This window comes from Dendrobates tinctorius, unplaced genomic scaffold (assembly GCF_039654945.1).
Source record: "Dendrobates tinctorius isolate UK_male_01 unplaced genomic scaffold, ASM3965494v1 ptg000016l, whole genome shotgun sequence".
Taxonomy (NCBI): domain Eukaryota; kingdom Metazoa; phylum Chordata; class Amphibia; order Anura; family Dendrobatidae; genus Dendrobates; species Dendrobates tinctorius.
This window is the reverse complement of record NW_027361684.1, coordinates 8527342-8546979: the sequence shown is the minus strand read 5'-3', so window position 1 is coordinate 8546979 and position 19638 is coordinate 8527342.

Below are 19638 nucleotides of genomic sequence, written 5' to 3'. Positions count from 1 at the left end.
TGGAGCGATCCGGCAGGTCACAAACCGCTAGAGACCGACCAGAGCAGCGCTGATAAAAGATGAATGTGGCAGCTGATAAGTATAATAGTGAGTGCATGAAACTTAATTTAGTAGCATCACTCCAGAGCTGCAAAAAAAAACAAAAAAACGTTGGAGTGGTGCTTTAATAAAGATCATGATATGGAAAAAAAATCACAAAAATGTTTAAATACATGTAACACAGAAGCCTAATTTAAACAATAGGTGATTTTCTAATGACAGCTTCCCTTTCAGACATGCTAACAAACAGAAGTGACATTTAGTTTTCCGAACACGTATTTACGAAATTAATACGAGCAGCCCAGCAGGTCTTTACTATGCATGACAACTTCTGGTGCTAAATATGTCATTTATAGCAAAATGTACAGTGAATATTCGTATTAATGCAATGATTTTCCAGGAGGTCATGGTAAGTTCATACATGATATACTTTGTTTTCCTGTTCAATGGAGATAATTACATTTATGGATAAAACAGCAAATGTACAAACACATTATTGCTGCAGAAGTAATGACAATGTCCATTTAGCTGATTGCTTACTTCATAACGATACTTTCAGGAAATTGCTACTAGAAAGTATATTCTACAAGAGGAAAAATAATGACATAAGACTGCTGATACTAAATGAAGATGTGTCTGGTCCCCCTTTCCTAATGGAAAGTTTGAACTGTATAGAAAATGCAAAAATAGATAAATTAATGCAAATTCTATATGTACTGAAATATGATAGAGATGACATTGTAAAAATGGAAACATCTGAAATGTTCTACATAGATACTAGATTGAAAGAAGGATTGTTCTTTTGGCTACTGTGGGGAATAGATAGCTCAGCTGGGATCTTTGCTTTGGCACAAGCGTGTGGCTATGAAGTCACTTCAGCAGACTAGCAAGTTCCACATGAATAACACGGCATATTTATTGTGTACACTTGTTATTCAATGTTACACATGCCAAACATGAAATAAAACATCTAAGGCCGTCTGGCCACTAACTAACCATAGCAGGATAACTACAAAATAAACCTATATAACAGCAAACAAGTCCATGTAATCTTACTGTGTCAGCTCCCAGCTCAGCAGACGAGATAGACCGAGAGCTCCCAGCTCCTCCTGATTATATCAGCTGGACCAGTCAGGAAACCAAAACCTGGATTGAATAAGTGGAAGGGGAACTACCAGTCCTTTCCATGCTGATCACTAAGGAACCAGGACTGGATTACAGTGAAAAAAACTGGCTTCATCATCAGTACAGGGAGACAGGGAGACATATGAAATGAAACGGGGAGAAATATACCTGTTTTCTAGTACCTCTCCCCTTGGCACCTCACACACCCCCCTCCTCTGTTCAAGCCCGTGGGGTCGGACACGACGAGTCACCAAGCAGTGCGTTCTAGACAACGCATCTGCATTTCTGTGCACTGTGCCCGCCCTGTGCTCAACGGAAAATTTAAACCCTTGTAATGCTAAGAACCAGCGTGTCACCCGAGCATTGCCTTCTTTTGCCCGGGACATCCACGTTAGGGGCGAATTGTCCGTCACTAGTCTAAACTGGCGACCTAGTAAATAATAGCGCAAGGTGCACAGGGCCCATTTCACAGCCAGGGCTTCCCGCTCAACTACACTATAGTTCTTTTCTGCTCTCGAAAGCTTTCTGCTTAGATAGGCCACTGGGTGTTCCTCGCCATTTACTTCTTGAGACAAAACCGCGCCGAGGCCCACCCCAGAGGCGTCCGTTTGGACAATAAACTCCCATTTAAAGTCTGGTGCAACCAACACTGGTTGGTCACAGAGGACTGTTTTCACTCGCTGAAAGGCCTCCTCTGCTTCTGCGTTCCACTTTATTGTGACAGATTTCGACCCCTTAGTAAGATCTGTGAGAGGAGCTGCGATGGTCGCAAAATGTTTGATGAACCACCTATAATAACCAACGATCCCTAAAAAAGCTCCAACCTGTTTTTTGGTTACAGGTCGTGGCCAATTTTGAATAGCGTCCACTTTATTGGCTTGAGGCTTCACGACGCCTCTCCCTATGCTATATCCCAGATAGCGAGCCTCTTCCAATCCCAACGTACATTTCTTGGGTTTGGCAGTCAACCCAGCTGTTTTTAGGGAGTCTAAGACGGCTTGTACTTTTGACAAATGCGTGTCCCAGTCATCGCTAAAGATAATGATGTCGTCCAAGTACGCGGACGCATACTGGCCATGGGGTTTTAGGACAATATCCATTAGACGTTGGAAGGTGGCTGCGGCACCATGCAACCCAAATGGCATATCTCGGTACTGGAATAATCCCTGGGGCGTAACAAAGGCAGTTTTCTCTTTGGCTGATTCCGTGAGGGGAATCTGCCAATAACCTTTTGTTAGGTCAATAGTGGATATGTACCTGGCCGAACCCAGTCTCTCTATCAGTTCATCGACTCTTGGCATCGGGTAGGCATCGAATTTCGATACTTCATTTACTTTCCGAAAATCGTTACAAAATCGGATAGTCCCATCGGGTTTGGGCACCAGTACGATAGGGCTAGCCCAATCACTCCGGGACTCCTCAATGACCCCGAGCTCTAACATCTTCACTTCCCGGGCAATGGCTTGTCTCCGAGCCTCCGGAATTCGATATGGTTTTAGCCGTACCCGCGCCTGTGGATCAGTAACAATGTCATGTTTAATTAGGTGAGCCCGGCCAGGAAGTTCCGAGAAAATATCTGCGTTCCTCTGTATGAACTCCCTGGTCTCTCGTTTTTGGCTTTCGGATAGCGTGTCTGCAATACCCACTTCTGGCGGAGCTACCTGGGGGTCCTTTACCTTAGAAGGTGGTGCCCCTCGAGGCCCATCCTCCAGGGCAGCTCCTGCCACCAGACTCTCCCTGTCCCGCCAGGCCTTAAGCAAGTTTATGTGGTATATTTGTTCGGGCTTTCTCTTGTCTGGTTGGTGTATCTTATAATTTACTTCACCTATTCGTTCCAGCACTTCGTATGGTCCCTGCCATTTCGCAAGAAATTTATTCTCTATGGTAGGCACCAATACCAACACCCTGTCACCGGGTTGAAAGACTCGTATTTTTGCCGCTCGGTTGTATACCGTGCTTTGGGCATGTTGTGCGCGCTCTAAACACTCTTTAACTATTGGCATAACTGCTGCAATTCGGTCCTGCATAAGTGTTATGTGTTCAATTACACTGCGATAAGGAGTCACCTCTTGTTCCCAAGTCTCCTTGGCAATATCTAACAGGCCTCGAGGACACCGCCCATAAACCAACTCAAAAGGTGAAAAGCCTGTGGAGGATTGGGGTACCTCACGTATAGCGAACAGGAGGTATGGTAGTAGGGCATCCCAATCTCTCCCGTCCTTATCCACCACCCTTTTCAACATTCCCTTTAAGGTTTTGTTAAAGAGCTCCACCAAACCGTCAGTCTGAGGGTGATATACTGAGGTACGCAAATGGGAGATTTTTAGTAGTTTACATAAATCCTTAAGTATACGAGACATAAAGGGGGTCCCTTGATCCATAAGTATCTCTTTCGGAATGCCGATGCGGGAAAACATATTAACCAGCTCCTTTGAAATTGATTTCGCATTGGCATTCCGCAAGGGCACTGCTTCGGGATAACGCGTGGCGTAATCCAATACTACCAAAATGTACTGATGACCCCTGGCAGATTTAACTAATGGACCGACTATATCCATTGCTATCCTCTCGAAGGGCACCTCTATTATTGGTAAGGGCACTAAGGGGCTTCTAAAATGTGACATAGGTGCGGTCAATTGACACGTAGGACATGACCGACAGTACTGGGTCACGTCTCCCACTAGACCCGGCCAAAAGAAACGTTGCAGAATACGGTGTTTTGTCTTTTCTACCGCCAGGTGTCCTCCCAAGGGATATTTATGTGCCAACTCCAAAACTACCTGGCGAAAGGACTTAGGTACCACTAGTTGTTCTACCACCACCCCTCGCACCTTGTCTATGTGATACAACATATCCTGCTGTACCGCCACGTGTGGGAACTCGTTTTGAGCCCCTGGGTACAATGGTCTTCCCTCGGAGACCTTTATGTTTTCCCACGCCCTTGCTAGAGTAGGATCCTGGTGCTGAGCGGTCCCGAACTTACCACGGGCCACCTCAAGATCAGGCATTTCTAAAACATCCTCTAGCTGGTCTGCCTCGCCTGCATACACAGCCAGAGGAGAGTCCGCAGATTCTAGTACTTCCTCTGAGATGGGTTCTCCGTCGTCTTGCTGCAATGGTTCAGGGGCTTGCTCCGGAATACCGTCTTCAACTAGAGGGTTCATGCCACTTTTGAAGTTCCACAAGTCCCAAAATAAGGGAAAGTCTCTCCCCAGGATTACACTGTGTCCCATAGACTTTATGACTGCCGCCTGATGTCCTTTGGTCCCTACTGGCGTGGCAAGAGTAACCCAGGCAGTGGGGTAGTTCTTAGTATCCCCATGGATGCAACTAATGCCCACGGTTAAGTTCGTTAGGGCGCTAGAGTCCACCAAACTGGCATGTACCAAAGTTACTTGACTGCCGGAATCCAAGACGGCATTCACACTATAACCGTCAACCTCGACGTGGCACACGTGTTGTTCATTTCCCGTGAGGGTCTCCGCCACACAGACTGACTGCACATATAACGAAAGATGCCTCATTGCGTTACAGTCCATTGGCTCTGTAGTCATTGGGCAGTTAGCTGCTACATGGCCAAGCCCGCAACATCGCCAACACTGTATAGGCCCTTGTCTCCTCGATGGAGATCCCAGACGAGGTCTGCTGGCTTGATGTGAGCCCGTACCACCTCCATAGTCCTTTGTAGGTCTGCTACCCTTCATTGTGACGTTCTCTTCTTTTGAAGATGAAGTAGGTTTTCGCAGGTCTCTCCAGCGATTTCTTGGGGAGCTAGTGGGGTGCTAACGTCCCTTGGAGTAGGCTTTCTGAAGCATTGTAGCGTTCGACCATATTCACCAACTGGTCAGCGGTAGTTGGGTCACCCTGTCCAACCCACCTCTGGATCTTAGCGGGTAAGGACCGCAGGTACTTGTCTAGAACAACACACTCCACCATCTGTGCGGACGTCAAAGCCTCTGGTTGCAGCCTTTTTTTACTACATGGATGAGATCATGCATTTGTGAGCGGGCTGGCTGATGCTCCACAAAATTCCATAAATGCACCCTCTGTGCGCGTACATACGTGTTTACTCCCAGCCTTGCCAGGATTTCGCCTTTGAGTTTGATATAGTCCATAGCATCCGCTCCACTCAGATCGTAATAGGCTTTTTGTGGATCTCCGCTCAGAAATGGAGCAACTACCTCAGCCCATCTGTCCAGCGGTAAGTGCTCACGTTCTGCAATACGTTCAATCACGGTGAAGTATGCTTCCACATCATCGTCTGCGGTCATTTTAAGCAAAGTCTTCTGTACGGCTTTCTGCGCACTAGCAGCGCTTTGTGCACGGTCTCCCTCCTCTCGGGGTTGCCGAACCAAGGCCTGTTTTATTGCCTCCAACTGCTCTTGCTGCATCTGGTGTTGCTGCTCCAGAGCCTTGCAAGTATTAGTCTGCTGTTGTTGCACATTTGCTTGCAATAACTGCTTCACTAGTTCCTCCATATTACTGGACTCTTGGCTCTTCAAAAGCGCAGAAGCTTTCAGCCAGGACATACACAGCGTTTTCTCTGCAGTCACAGTCAAGCAGCCACAATTGCCCGCATTCGAAACACCATTTGTGGGGAATAGATAGCTCAGCTGGGATCTTTGCTTTGGCACAAGCTTGTGGCTATGAAGTCACTTCAGCAGACTAGCAAGTTCCACATGAATATGGACACGGCATATTTATTGTGCACACTTGTTATTCAATGTTACACATGCCAAACATGAAATAAAACATCTAAGGCCGTCTGGCCACTAACTAACCATAGCAGGACAACTACAAAATAAACCTATATAACAGCAAACAAGTCCATGTAATCTTACTGTGTCAGCTCCCAGCTCAGCAGACGAGATAGACCGAGAGATCCCAGCTCCTCCTGATTATATCAGCTGGACCAGTCAGGAAACCAAAACCTGGATTGAATAAGTGGAGGGGGAACTACCAGTCCTTTCCATGCTGATCACTAAGGAACCAGGACTGGATTACAGTGAAATAAACTGGCTTCATCATCAGTACAGGGAGACATATGAAATGAAACGGGGAGAAATATACCTGTTTTCTAGTACCTCTCCCCTTGGCACCTCACACTGCCATCAGATAACATATGGTTTTATAAAGTCTGTGCATATATACAAGTAATACAGGTATAACTCCAAGACATACAGAGGTACGCAGAATTTTTATTTGCATTGCATGGCAGAAAAAAATCCCCATGTTCTTATGAAGTCTGTATCCATGGGTTTGTCTGGCTAAAGAACCATGGCTTCACACAGTCAATAAATGTCTTTAGCATTCAGTGACTCCAGTTCCAGGTGTCTAAGGCTAAGTTCCCAAAGACACAACCAAAGGAGGCAGTATTTAAATTGACACGAACAGAAGAGAACCAAAAATAATGTGAAAAATATATTTATTTAGATATTAAAAATCCATAAAAATGCTACTTTCGATCAATGCAAACAACATACCCCAAGGGGACAGCTTTTACTGGCTCAAAAAAAAAAACCATATTGACAGTATGGTCATGCCCATATCACAGTGGAAAATATATATTGAAAAAGTCTTGCTATTAAGCCCAATGGCATAATTTTTACATAAATACAAATTATCATAAGTACATCCTATGTTATATAAATACAGGGAAAATATATATACCATGAAAGAGTGACACCAAGGAATTCTATTATATTATGCCAAATAGCATTTCTCTTTGATTACCATAAGTGTCCAGCAAAATCTCTGGCTATATTATCCCTTATAGTACTTGCTCCCACACCATGAAAAATAGACAAACCGCATAAATTTCAAGTTCCCAAAAGGGTGTACTTACCATAAAGTGAAGACAGGTGTTTACAGCCCATGATGCCATCCCCGCACCCTGACGCGCGTTTCGCCCGCTTGCTTCTTACGCCCCCGGAATATAAGGGCACGACCCTTATTGTCAATATGGGGTTTTTTTGAGCCAGTAAAAGCTGTCTCCTTGGGGTATGTTGTTTGCATTGATCGAAAGTAGCATTTTTATGGATTTTTAATATCTAAATAAATATATATTTTTGACATTATTTTTGGTTCTCTTCTGTTGGTGTCAGTTTAAATACTGCCTCCTTTGGTTGTGTATATTGCTTAGGGAAGTGCCATTTGCAGCATTGGTAGGACAACAAGTAGATTAAGTTCCCAAAGAGCAGATTTGGTGCGTTTTTCAAGTTGCAGATTTTAAGTAGCGTTTCTTTTTTTTTTTTTTAACTATTTTTATTAATTTAGCAATTTAACAACAAGGAAAAGGTACAGACAATTACAGTATATTTATGACATTAAGCCAAAATCCCACCTTTTCCTTCCCCCCCTCCCCTTCCTACAATCATTATCATTTGAAAGGATTCCTTAAATTGGTGCGTGTCCACTGATGCTTTTTAGCAGGTACCATCTGGTTCTCTCAAATTGCTTCCTAAGTCTGTTCCTAGATTCTGTATCCAAGGATGGAACAAAAAACGACCATCTGGTGAAGAACTTCTCTGTTAATTTTTCTTTGTTGGTCAAGGTTTCCAACCAGTCCATTTTAAACAGAAAATGAATTTTTGTCAATATTAACGATTTTGATGGAACATTTGAGTGTAACCATTGATGTAATATACTTTTCCTTACTGCTGAGGCCCAAATCACTAACATGGCTTTGGTGTGCTTTGGCAATACTCTTTGGGTCTCCTCTAGGATATTAAAAATAGCCCATTGTGGGGTAAGAGGGAACTCAAAACCACTCAATTGTTGCAACTCAGAGTGGATATTATGCCATAACTTTTGAATTTTTGGACAACCCCACATATGATGGAAAATATCAGTATTATGTAGACCACATTTTACACATTAATATCAATTTGTGGGAGACATACTAGATTGGACGTACGGGGTAATATAAGCCCTGTGTAGCAACAATATGGCCATATCTGTATAACTATTATATGGAATAACTTTCCTTTGTGTCTCAGTAGCTTCTAATATGTCTCCCACCTCCAGACCTTCCATGTCCCGTATCCATCTCGCCGGACCCGAGGTTTTGGCCTCCCAAGACCATTCCTTCCGCAGAGTGGAATATATGGTACTAGTTGACACCAAGTGAGCCCTGCCCTTTCTGAGAAGGATATCCAATTTATCGCCTAAACCCTCACTCCGCTTGCTAACTATAAACCTAAGAACCAGACTGCGTGCTTGTAGGAATAAGAACGGCCGTCCTTCAAATATGGGATAACGGGATACTGCCTCGTCAAAAGTGATCATAGAGAAACTATGGTCTAATCGATCCACCCCAAAAACGCATTTTTGTTGCACCATAGTTTTATAAATTTTTGGCGGTTTACCTTTCAAAAACAATGAGTTACCCAGAAAAGGCTGGAAAGGTGACAGTCTACCATTCAAATTACACAATTTCCTCCCTCTTCTCCAAGACAGAATAGTTTGCCACAATATTGGATGATATCTAATTTCATCAGGGAGTTCCTCATTAGTCAGATGTAACAAGGCCATTAATGAAATATGTGGGTAAATCTGCCCCTCTAGGTGAGTATTGGCGAAGTGGGATGTCCCCCGCATCCAATCTATTACATATCGTAAATTGGTCGCTATGTTATATCGGACAATATCGGGGAAGTTAATGCCTCCCTCAGATCTTGGGAGTTGTAATTTACATAACCCAATACGTGAACGACCCCCCACTCCCCATATAAACTGTCGAAATGTCCTATTCAAAAGGTTAATGTCCGATTTTGATAACAGAAGTGGTAATGTTTGAAATAAATATAATAATTTAGGAAAAATTATCATTTTAATTAAGTGACATTTTCCAGTAAAAGACAAAATGAAATGTTTCCAGGAGTTGAGGAGGCTAGTAACCTTATTAATAATGGGTCTATAACTAAGGCAATACAATTTATGTGGATCCACTGGGAGTCTAATGCCCAGATATCCAATAGACTCACTCCTCCATTGAAAGGGGAACCAGCTCTCATCTATTTTGTCCGCCCTGAATATCGCTAATGCTTCTGACTTATTATAATTAATTTTAAAGCCAGTAAGATGTCCAAATTCTTCAACTGTTGATATTATGGTTGGGATAGCTTGTGTTGGGTTGGCAATAAATAGTAAAATATCATCTGCAAAAGCCAATAATTTTGTTTCCGAGCTCCCTGTAGGAATCCCATGGAAATCCGGCATAGTTTGAAGAGTTCTCAACAAGGGATCTAATGCCAAGTTAAACAATAATGGGGACAGTGGACATCCCTGCCTCGTACCCCTCTGAATGGCAAAGGGCTCCAATAAAGTGTTGTTTATAAAAAGCCTAGATGTGGGGTCCCTATATAATAATTTAATAGCATTGCAGAACCATGACCCAAACCCTCTGACCTCTAACAGCTTATATAAATAATTCCAGGAAACTCTGTCAAATGCCTTATCTGCGTCAAAACCCACCATTATGCTTCTCCTGCCTTTATTGACTCTACAACTAGATATAGTGCCTATCGCTGTTCTTATATTATAGGTTATCGATTTTCCATGTACAAACCCCGTCTGATGTGGTGAAATTAACTCAGGAATAATTTGCTGAACCCTGGTTGCCAATATTTTTGTCAAGCGTTTAAAATCTGCATTGAGCAGTGAGATTGGGCGGTATCCCTCCACTTGCAGTGGATCCTTCCCAGGCTTAGGAAGCATAATGATACAAGCCTCATTAAATCTGTCTGGAATATAACCTTTTTCCATAATTCCATTAATTAACTCAACTAGATGTGGACCTACCCATGGGCCTAAGATTTTATAATATTCTCCACTAAACCCGTCTGGACCCGGTGCCTTAGAAATCTTAAGAGTAGAGATGGCTGACAGGACCTCCGTAATGGTAATAGGTGAATTAAGCAAGTTTCTCTGGTTTTCCATAATACCAGGAGCCATCCCATCCCCGAAGAAACCCAATGTCTCCGAAATCTCCTCTCCCCCCATCTGCATTCAAAAACCCAAAAAAATTGTCTGAATTCCTCTATTATTTGTTCATTATCCGTTATGGCTATGCCATTTTGGTTACGAATCCTGGTACTCCTAGTTGCTTGTCTGAAAGGTTTAGTGAGAGAGGCCAGTAACCTCCCTGGCCTGTTTCCCCATTTAAAATATTTGTGTTTTTGATAGTCTAGACTATACAGCGCTCTCTCGTGCTCAATATTTTCGGCTGCCTCTTTGGCCTCTATGAATTTCTGTTTATTTATGGGGGTATTAGAACGTATAAAAATTTTTATATGCCTGGGTCAATTCTTCCTGAGCTGCCAACGTGGCCTCTAATAATTTTTTACGTTTATTCCCAACATAAGAGAATACTTGTCCCCTTAAAACTGCCTTAGAGGCAGCCCAAAATAAATGAGGGTCAGTATAATGCTCCCTATTGTCCTCTTTGTATGTATTCCACGACATCTGCAAATAGGCCTGAAAATCATCGGACGAATATAAATAAGAGGGGAACCTCCATCTCCTCTCCTTACATGCCGGAATTACCAATCTAGATTTGAAAACCACCGGGGCGTGGTCAGATATCTGAATATCCAAGATATCTGTCGACAGAACAAGGGCCACCATAGATAATCCCAATAACCAATAGTCTAATCTTGCATGAGTGTTATGGACATGAGAGTAGTGCGAGAAATCCTTATCAGTGGGATGCTGCCACCTCCATACATCTCTCAGCCCCAAGTGGTCCATCAGCCTCTGGATGAGACCTTCATGTATTGTAGCTCCATGACTGTGTGATCCTGATCTATCCATAGATATATCATGTGCCTCATTAAAATCCCCCCCAATTATCAGATTGGTTGTGTCCCAACCCGCCAATTTAGAGAGCAACTGGGTTTGGAACTGTGAGTCTGGACCATTAGGTGCGTAAATATTTACCAAATTATAGCAAACTCCTTCTATTTTTATATTGACTATTAAAATTCTCCCCATTGGGTCCTCCCAGGTGTCCAAAATATCATAATTAAGTCATTTATTGATAAGTATCGCCACCCCCCTCTGTTTTTTGGAATATGATGTCTCAGAACACAATGCATATTTTTTACTAAATAAAGATGGATGCTTATCCCTCACCCAATGGGTTTCCTGTAAAAAGACTATATGAAAGTTAAAGTGTTGTAAGTAATGCATAACCTTTTTCCTCTTGACTGGAGTGTTTAGGCCATTCACATTCCAAGAGCACCAATATAATAAATGCATTGTGGACAAAGAAGTACTGCTATTATCTATCATTTAACCTATACCAGAACGTGGTGTAATCTTCCCAAATAATATCAGATGCGTATGAACCCCACACCCATCCCAGCTAGTGGGCGTAGAGGCCACATCAACAAAAAGGTGCGATGAACACATGTAGGAATTAAGTAGCGTTTCTAAACCATTCAGCTAATTAAGGTTACTGGCATTTTTAATTTTCTTTTTATTTCGCTTTTTCACATACAGTACTTTTTATCTTATTTTTTCTGCCTCTTATTGCCATGTCAAATTTAAAATTACTTTGTATTGGAAATGTTCTGATTGATCAGTTACATAACTTTGATCACATTTTATTGATAAAGTCATGTCTGGATTACATCTATTTTTACTGCATATGTAATTTTTTATCAACACACTTACCCCGCACACAAATACACTAATATATGGATGTATGCACTGTGCGAGCTTAGCCCAAAATACACAAGAGCATTTAGTCCTTCAAGGTCCTATTATTAACTTTCATAGTATGAGAGTCCATTTTGGTATCTTTCATGATGATGAATGTTTTTGGGGGATTTAATCCTTAAACCCAATGGTAAACTGACTGTAATTCCTGTTTGTCTTCCGGTGACAGATTAACGCTATCAGTCTGTCAGATGCTGATTAAATGAAGCTTCCTATTCCAACTCTGACACTACAGAAATGGATTGTGGTTGTGTACTCTCCTGACGTTAAAGTTAGTATCAGCATTCATGGTAGGACAGGAAGCCGGCAAAGACATTTTAAGATTGAAATCCCTGAAAACTCCAAGCATTGCACATTGCAAGGTTTGGACGGGATGTAACTGTATTATGCAGTAGCATGTCGGACTAGTCTCATCTCTGGCTCTGGTCTCCGCATGGCTTCTCTCCGCGTGACTTCATTGTGAGAGACCTGTGAGTCTTCTGGAGCGGTGCTAGAATATTCTAACTAGATTTACTCTGAAACACAGGAGCATTTCTGAGAAAAATATACCTGGCTGCAATCATGCAGCTAGGCTCTGATTCATTCTGCCCGTAGTTTGGGCAACATGAATTTGCATGACAGGTTCCCTTCAAGTGGATTAAGGTAACTCAACAAGCACATGACGTTGACGGATGTCAAGGTGCCAAATTAATAGGTGTGTAGCGCTGCTGGTGTCTCAATGAATGAGACTGTCCAGAAAGGGATTTAGAATCAGAATTTATTCTCTCTGTGTTTCGACGTCCAACTGACTTTTTCAGCAGGAGAGCAACAAGTATAAGAAATTACAGAAATGTGGCTTATATAGAGTTTTAAATTCTGGCGCCAAGTGCACAATGTAACCAAGAGGGTGTAAGAAGCATTCACATGTCATGTCCCACAACTTGGGAATCATACAGTTGTAATGACACACCGCGTATGTCACTGTGAATAAGCCTAGGGGGCGCTATGAGGGTCGCAGACCTGCACGCAGAGAGTGGAGAGACCGAGGCGTGCAGTGTGCACAGGATCGGAGCACTGAGACACTCAGTATGCACAGGACTTGAACCTAGCTTGTCACGTGATCACAGGGGCAGAGCTACCATGCGTGAGGACAGAGAGCCAGCTGAGATATGCAGGATACAGGGCACAAAACAGTAACGTAGTCAAAATGTGAGCCGATGGTCAGAAGCCAGACGGGAGCGAGGTAACCAGGGGCAAGATGAAAGAATAATCAAAGACAAGCCAAGGGGTCAGAATATCAGGAAGGACAGAGCGGTACCGAGCAGAAAACAGAGGCAGTAGTCAGGGGACAAACCGGGTCATACACAGCAAAGCTCACACTCACAGAGGCACAACGATTACAGACGAGTAGCCTGGGTCACCTACCTCTAACCGAGTAAACGGAAGTATCACCGACACTGGACCCAGGAACTACCAGCATTAAATATCTGCCCCAGAAACAAAAAGGCGGACTATCTTAACACTGAGCTGACCAGGAAGGAACCAGAACCACCCCTTCCTGATTTATGACAACAGTATTATATTGCCATTATATTGTTGTTATTTCATTGCTATGCAGTAAGGTTTGCCCCTTCTAGAAGTTTGTTCTCCCTCTCCTCCTGTAGGTCTGATGTCAGTGACCCCTCCCTTATTCCTCATCTAGGGTATGTCAGCCATGTTATGAAGCTTATGTCTTGCATCTCTGGTTCAGAATTGTCTTTTATACCTACTGTATTTGTGCATAACTACAGTAACTTGAAAATAAACCTTCTTCTAGAATCTTCATACATGCCTCCTGTAGGTGACTCCAGCTATCTGATGAAGTCTCTTTGTGTGAGTAATGGTACATAGAGATATCCATAAAAATGGTGTCTCAGATACCCTATACTCGCAGCCTAGTTATAAATTCAGAATTACCCATCTTTTCAAATAATGCTGAAAAGACAAGGGGAAGGGTGCTAACACCCCATTAGGCTTTTTCTGGCTTTGGCACCATGCTTTGAATTTGAAACTCTATGTTAAGCCACATTCACACATTCACTATTAGGCCAGTATTTAACATCAGCATTCCTAATCTAAAACCAGGAGTGGGTGAAAAATACTGAAGCGGTGACGTGTTTCTATTATACTTTTCCATTGATTGTTCCTCTCCTGGTTTTGGCTTACAGATGCTAAGGTAAAATACTGATCAAATACTGAAGGTGTGAACATGGCCTATTCCTTGTACTTGTGGTTCACTTGATGAAGAAGTCAGTTGGACTTTGAAACACAGAGATTGAACTGCAATTCTGATTCTAAATCTCTTTCTGAACACTCATTCATTGAGATGCCAACAGCGCAGCATAACCGCTCCTCCGCACCAACTGATTTCTATGTTGGATCTCCCAACCAGCTGAGCAGCAGCAGCTGGACCCTTGCTTTCTCAGCTATTCCAAGAGTTGTATTTACTCACAGCTTTACCAGGTACTGAAGTACTGGTTATTGCCCTATCTTGCTCTCATTTGTACTTCCAGCCTATTATCAAGGTCCCAAATTACACATTTTTGTGCAGTGACATCCCAGTATCTGCTTTAAGACTACATCTGTAGTTTGGAGTGAATTCCTTTTTGATCCACTTCAAATAATTTACATACATTTTTGTCCCTACCAGACAGCAATTTCAAAATCTATGTGGATAAAAAGACACTCAAAATAGCCTTATAGGAACAGCAAAGCATTTTTACCATGAAAATGAATAGGAAGAATTTTTCAAGCTTTTAGGAGGAGGGTGTTGGAGCAGATTAATGGCAAGAAATTGAAGAAAAATTGAGTGAAGATAGCCTTATATAAGCACTGAAAAAGGTATATGTGGCTCTTTTTTCAAAATTCGCCAAGGAAAAGGGGTTCCAGGCTCAAGAGTAGGGACCTTTGGAAGTTGGGGTTCTTGTACCCAACCCGAATTTTTATTCCACAGTTTTGTTCAGGTACCAGAACTGTACCCAAACTTGAACCAGAACCCGAGACTCATTGAAAACAATGGAGACCTGAATTTTGGGTGTGGGTAAGAAAAAAAATCTGTCTCTCTCTCGACTTCCCCTGGAACTCTGAACATTGCAATGGACTTCCGGGAAAAGTCCGCGTTTGGCGTTTAGCCCTGGACACTATTTGTCTGGTACGAACGCCGAACTTTTAATATTGGGTTTTCTCATTTCTACTCAAGAGAAATTACTGCAATCATTCCATGTGACCACAGATTACCGAATTATAACTGTGTGCAATCTGCACAATGTCAAGATTCCCCTCTATTTCCAATGCAAAGGGTGGTCAACTCTTATTAGAAAATTGACTAGAACTCGGAAGAGAATCTAGTTGGCAGGTAACCATCCTCTTACCTTGGTAATAGAGGGAGATCCTGATGTGCACGCTGTCACAATTCAGAAATCCTGCTGTGATGTTAAGTGGCTGAGGAAAATTATTTTGACACTGAAAAAATCCTTGTAATTAATAGTTAAAGCAATGTTATGTTCCAAGGAGTAGCTTACTGTATTTTTCGGACTATAAGACACACTTTTTTCCTCCAAAAATGTGGCGGAAAATGGGGGGGAAGTCTTATAGTCAGGATGTACTGGCACCGGCTGTGGTGGGAAGATGGGGGAACGGCATCGGCGGAGCTGCGGGTCACAGGAAGCTGGAGCCGGCGGCTGCGGCTAACTCCTGTTCCCGCTGCTAAAGAGAAATTAATATTCACTGCATTCCATGCCCATTAGCGTGGAGGGCAATGAATATTCATTTTTCTTTAATAGTATCTTGGTATGATTTCCCCCCAACGCCGTTCCTGGAATGCATGGCCCCATCCTTATAATTGGCCCCCACCCTCTTCCCCATCCTGGTATGCATGGTCCCATCAAAAAACATTAAAATAACAAACCATTACACTTACCTACCAGGCGCTCCCTCACAGCGTCCTGATCCGGTGCCAGCAACCACTTTATGCTTGTAAGCAGCACATGGCAGGGATTCATGAATATTTATTTCTCTTAAGTATCGGCACACATGACCGCCGGCAGCAGCAGGACGCCGTTGGCTGACACTGCGAGCTACTGAAGAGGAATGAATACTCACTGGTCTATGCGTGCACAGTCCCGGCGAGTATTCCGGCAGCTATGATCTCCTTGTGAGCAGCGCATGATGGTCCTGCCATGCGCTGCTTACAAGCATAAATCGGTTGCTCGCATCGGAGCAGGACACTGCGAGGGAGCGCAGGTAGGTAAGTGTAATGGTTTGGTTTCTGATTGTTTTCTGATGGGGCCATGCATACCAGGATGGGGGTGGGGGCCACTTATAAGGATGGGGCCATGCATGCCAGGACTGGGATGGGGGCTAATCATGCCAGAAAAGGGATGGGGTCATGCATACTAGGACGAGATGGGGCCCTACATACCAGGATAGGGATGGGACCATGCATACCAGGATAAGGATGGGGCCATGCATATTAGGATGAGATGGGGATCTTGCATACCATGATAGGGATGGGGCCATGCATACTAGGATGAGATGGGGGGCCCTGCATACCAGGATAGGGATTGGGACCATGCATACCAGGATAGGGATGTGGCCATGCATACTAGGATGAGATGGGGGGCCCTGCATACCAGGATAGGGACCATGCATACCAGGATAGGGATGTGGCCATGCATAATAAGACGAGATGGGGGGCCCTGCATACGAGGATGGGGATAGGGCCATGCATACCAGGATAGAGATGGAGCCATGCATGCTAGTATAGGGATGAGGGCGATCATTCCTGCCAGGATAGGGATGAGAGATCCATGCATACCAGGATAGAGATGAGTGGGCCATGCTTATCAGGGTAGGAATGTGTGGGCCATGTGTATCAGGATAGGGATGACGGGATCATATATACCAGGATACGGGATATTAAGTAAAGAATTTACCACATTTTTTGCTTCAGTGTTTTTTTTTCTAGTTTCCTCCTCTAAAACCTAGGTGCGTCTTATTGTCCCAAAAATACGGTATATACCAGCAGTTCTAAATATTTAGACTATGATCCCACTAGGAGCTTTCGGTCAGTTTTTGATGCTGCAGAATTTCTACACCTTCTGCCACAAGTCATCTTATTTAAATTAGATGACATGTGCTTTTTTAATATGGGTTTTTATTGCATTTTTGATGCTGCGTCTTTTGTCTCTTGTCTGTATGTCATGCATGCTTTAAATAAAGCTGCTTTGTTTTTGACACTTGCTGGTATTTGGCTTTGACAAAACTTTGATATAAGTGCAGCAGATTACATGCGTTTTTGATACTTTTCCGCTGCGGAAATGCACTAAAAATGCACGTGTGTTTTTTACTTGCAGAATTTCTGCACCTAATGCAAGTCTATGGGGAAAATCCACACAGAAAACTCAGCGTAATCACAAGAGATATTTCCATGTTGTGAATTTGAACACTGTTTTTGACGCAGCAAAAAGACGCAGAGTTAAAAACTCACCAAAATCTAAGGTGTTGTACTTAATTATAAAAGCAGTGCTACAAATGTTCTCCGATTGTTTGTGGTATTGCAGCTTGGTCACCTTCACTTCCGTGGAGCTTAGAAGCAAAACTAGACCCTACACATGAACAGATGTGGCATTATTTATGGAAGAAAGCAGATATATCTATTTGATGCTGTAATGTTATTTTACATGTGCCTTTTTAGCAGCAGTTAGAGCTGCATTTATATTTATTTCTTTATTCTATTAATAAATATATTACCTTATTTAAAAAGCAAATAAACATTAAATTGCAGAAATAAATTAAATACAGCCTAATGATGCAGCTATTATGGAATTTTTTTTTTCTGTTTCCTCCTTGCAGAACACTCTTTGTGAACAGCATTTTCATGTGATAGGTGTGACAAACGTGATATATTAAAACTGTTTCAATTAGCACTATCACACAAGTCTAAAAATACTTTGCACCGATTAACACTGTTTGGGTTTAAATAACGAGAATTTGGAATTCTTTGCTAACATATAATGCATATTACCGGCACTATGTTAAGTTATAGACCATTACCCTGTTCCTGCCCATGAAGACGACAGACGCAATGTTTAAATACCGCCATGCAGTTTTATCTGTGTCTAGCATAATTTATTATGGTGATGTACAGGATATAATGTGTTAATGCATAATGTGAGTATAGCATAAGAATACAAAGGATATAGCATAAGGATAGGTCAGTATGTTAGATAAGAAATGGTTAAGGTGCTGATAAGAAGGGGGCACTTCCTGGTTAGAGGGAGTTCAGTGTCAGCCAAGGAAGTGAGTTCAAGTTCAGGTGGGATGGTGGGCTGCTAGGGGCAGCATGGGCCAAAGTTCAAGGCAGTAGGTGGCCAAATGGAGATCCCTGATCGATATTCCAACAGCGTCCGGAGCCTAGAGCTCGAGCCAGGTACCATCGAGCGCGTTCGTCTTCCGACATCACAAGGTCGGTCTTCTGACATCACAAGGTCAGTGGAAATGGAGTTACGTGAGGGGCAGGTGGCCGATTCCGGGTGCACAACGAATCCCTGGGGCTGGTGACGTCAGTGGGCTTGGGAATAGTCCAGAATGAATGTGTGGCAGAAAGGAAGAGGAGTTGTGCTAAGGAGGAAGGAAGTCTGCATTGCCGTGCCCTATCCCACTTGTACCCACCTGATGAACTTGGACTGTTTAGTATAAGTTTGACTGTTGCAAAGAACCTTGTGTCCCATGCATTGTGTGCGGCAGATCCTGAGGACGGAAACCTGCAGGCAGCGGAGACCTGCCTCCTACAAGTGAGTGTGATGCATCCCACACCCTACAGCACATTGGGACACCCCTTGTCTGTAAAGTGCCAAAGCGCAAACGGACAACAGCTCGGTCGCAACTACCGCTCTGCAGCACTTTACAGGGACACTATTGTGTTTGATTTGGCATGCATTTTTGTATAATTACTGAGCAACATCTATTAAACTGTATAAAGGTGTACACTGGAGGATATAGTGCCAGCATTAAAGGGGTTGTGTACCATTCGTACAACTCCCTCTTAAATGAAACAGCACCGTGTAAATTAAAAACAACATATACTTACCTCCCAGCCTGGTTATGTTCCAGCAATATCAGAGATACACCTTTAGGCACTTGCTATGTCACTTAAGCGCTGGCAGCAGATGGGCAGCAGCGCTTACACTTCCCTCGGACAAAACAGTTTTGCAACCCTGTTTGTTTTAAGAAGAGGTTATCCAAGTAGCAGATAACCCCTTTATTTTTTATATAGGAACTATTTTAGGTTTGTTGCCTCCCATCTCTGACAAGTTCTTAAAGTGCACCTGTCAGCAGTTTTGGTCGATACAAGATGCAGCCATCACATTTCAGGGCTTATATACAGCAATCTATAATGCTGTATATAAGCCCCCAACAAGACCTGGAAGAACTGAAAAATAACTTTTATTATACTCACCTGCGGGGTGTTCTAGTCCGATGGGTGTCGCTGGTCTTTGTCCAGCGCCTCCCATCTTCTTATGATCACCACCCTCCCCCTTGCTTCTTGTGGATGACGTGACCCTGCATCATCCTAGTGGTACGCCTTGTAGATGAGGCTCAGAAAGAACATAATATGCTCCAGTGGAAGCCAAGCGCTGCATCAAGTGGCAGTCAAAAATTTCCAAATGCCCAAATGATTGTGGGGAACCTCAGATGGGCCATGCTGCAGAGCTGTTCACACATTGTATTCCA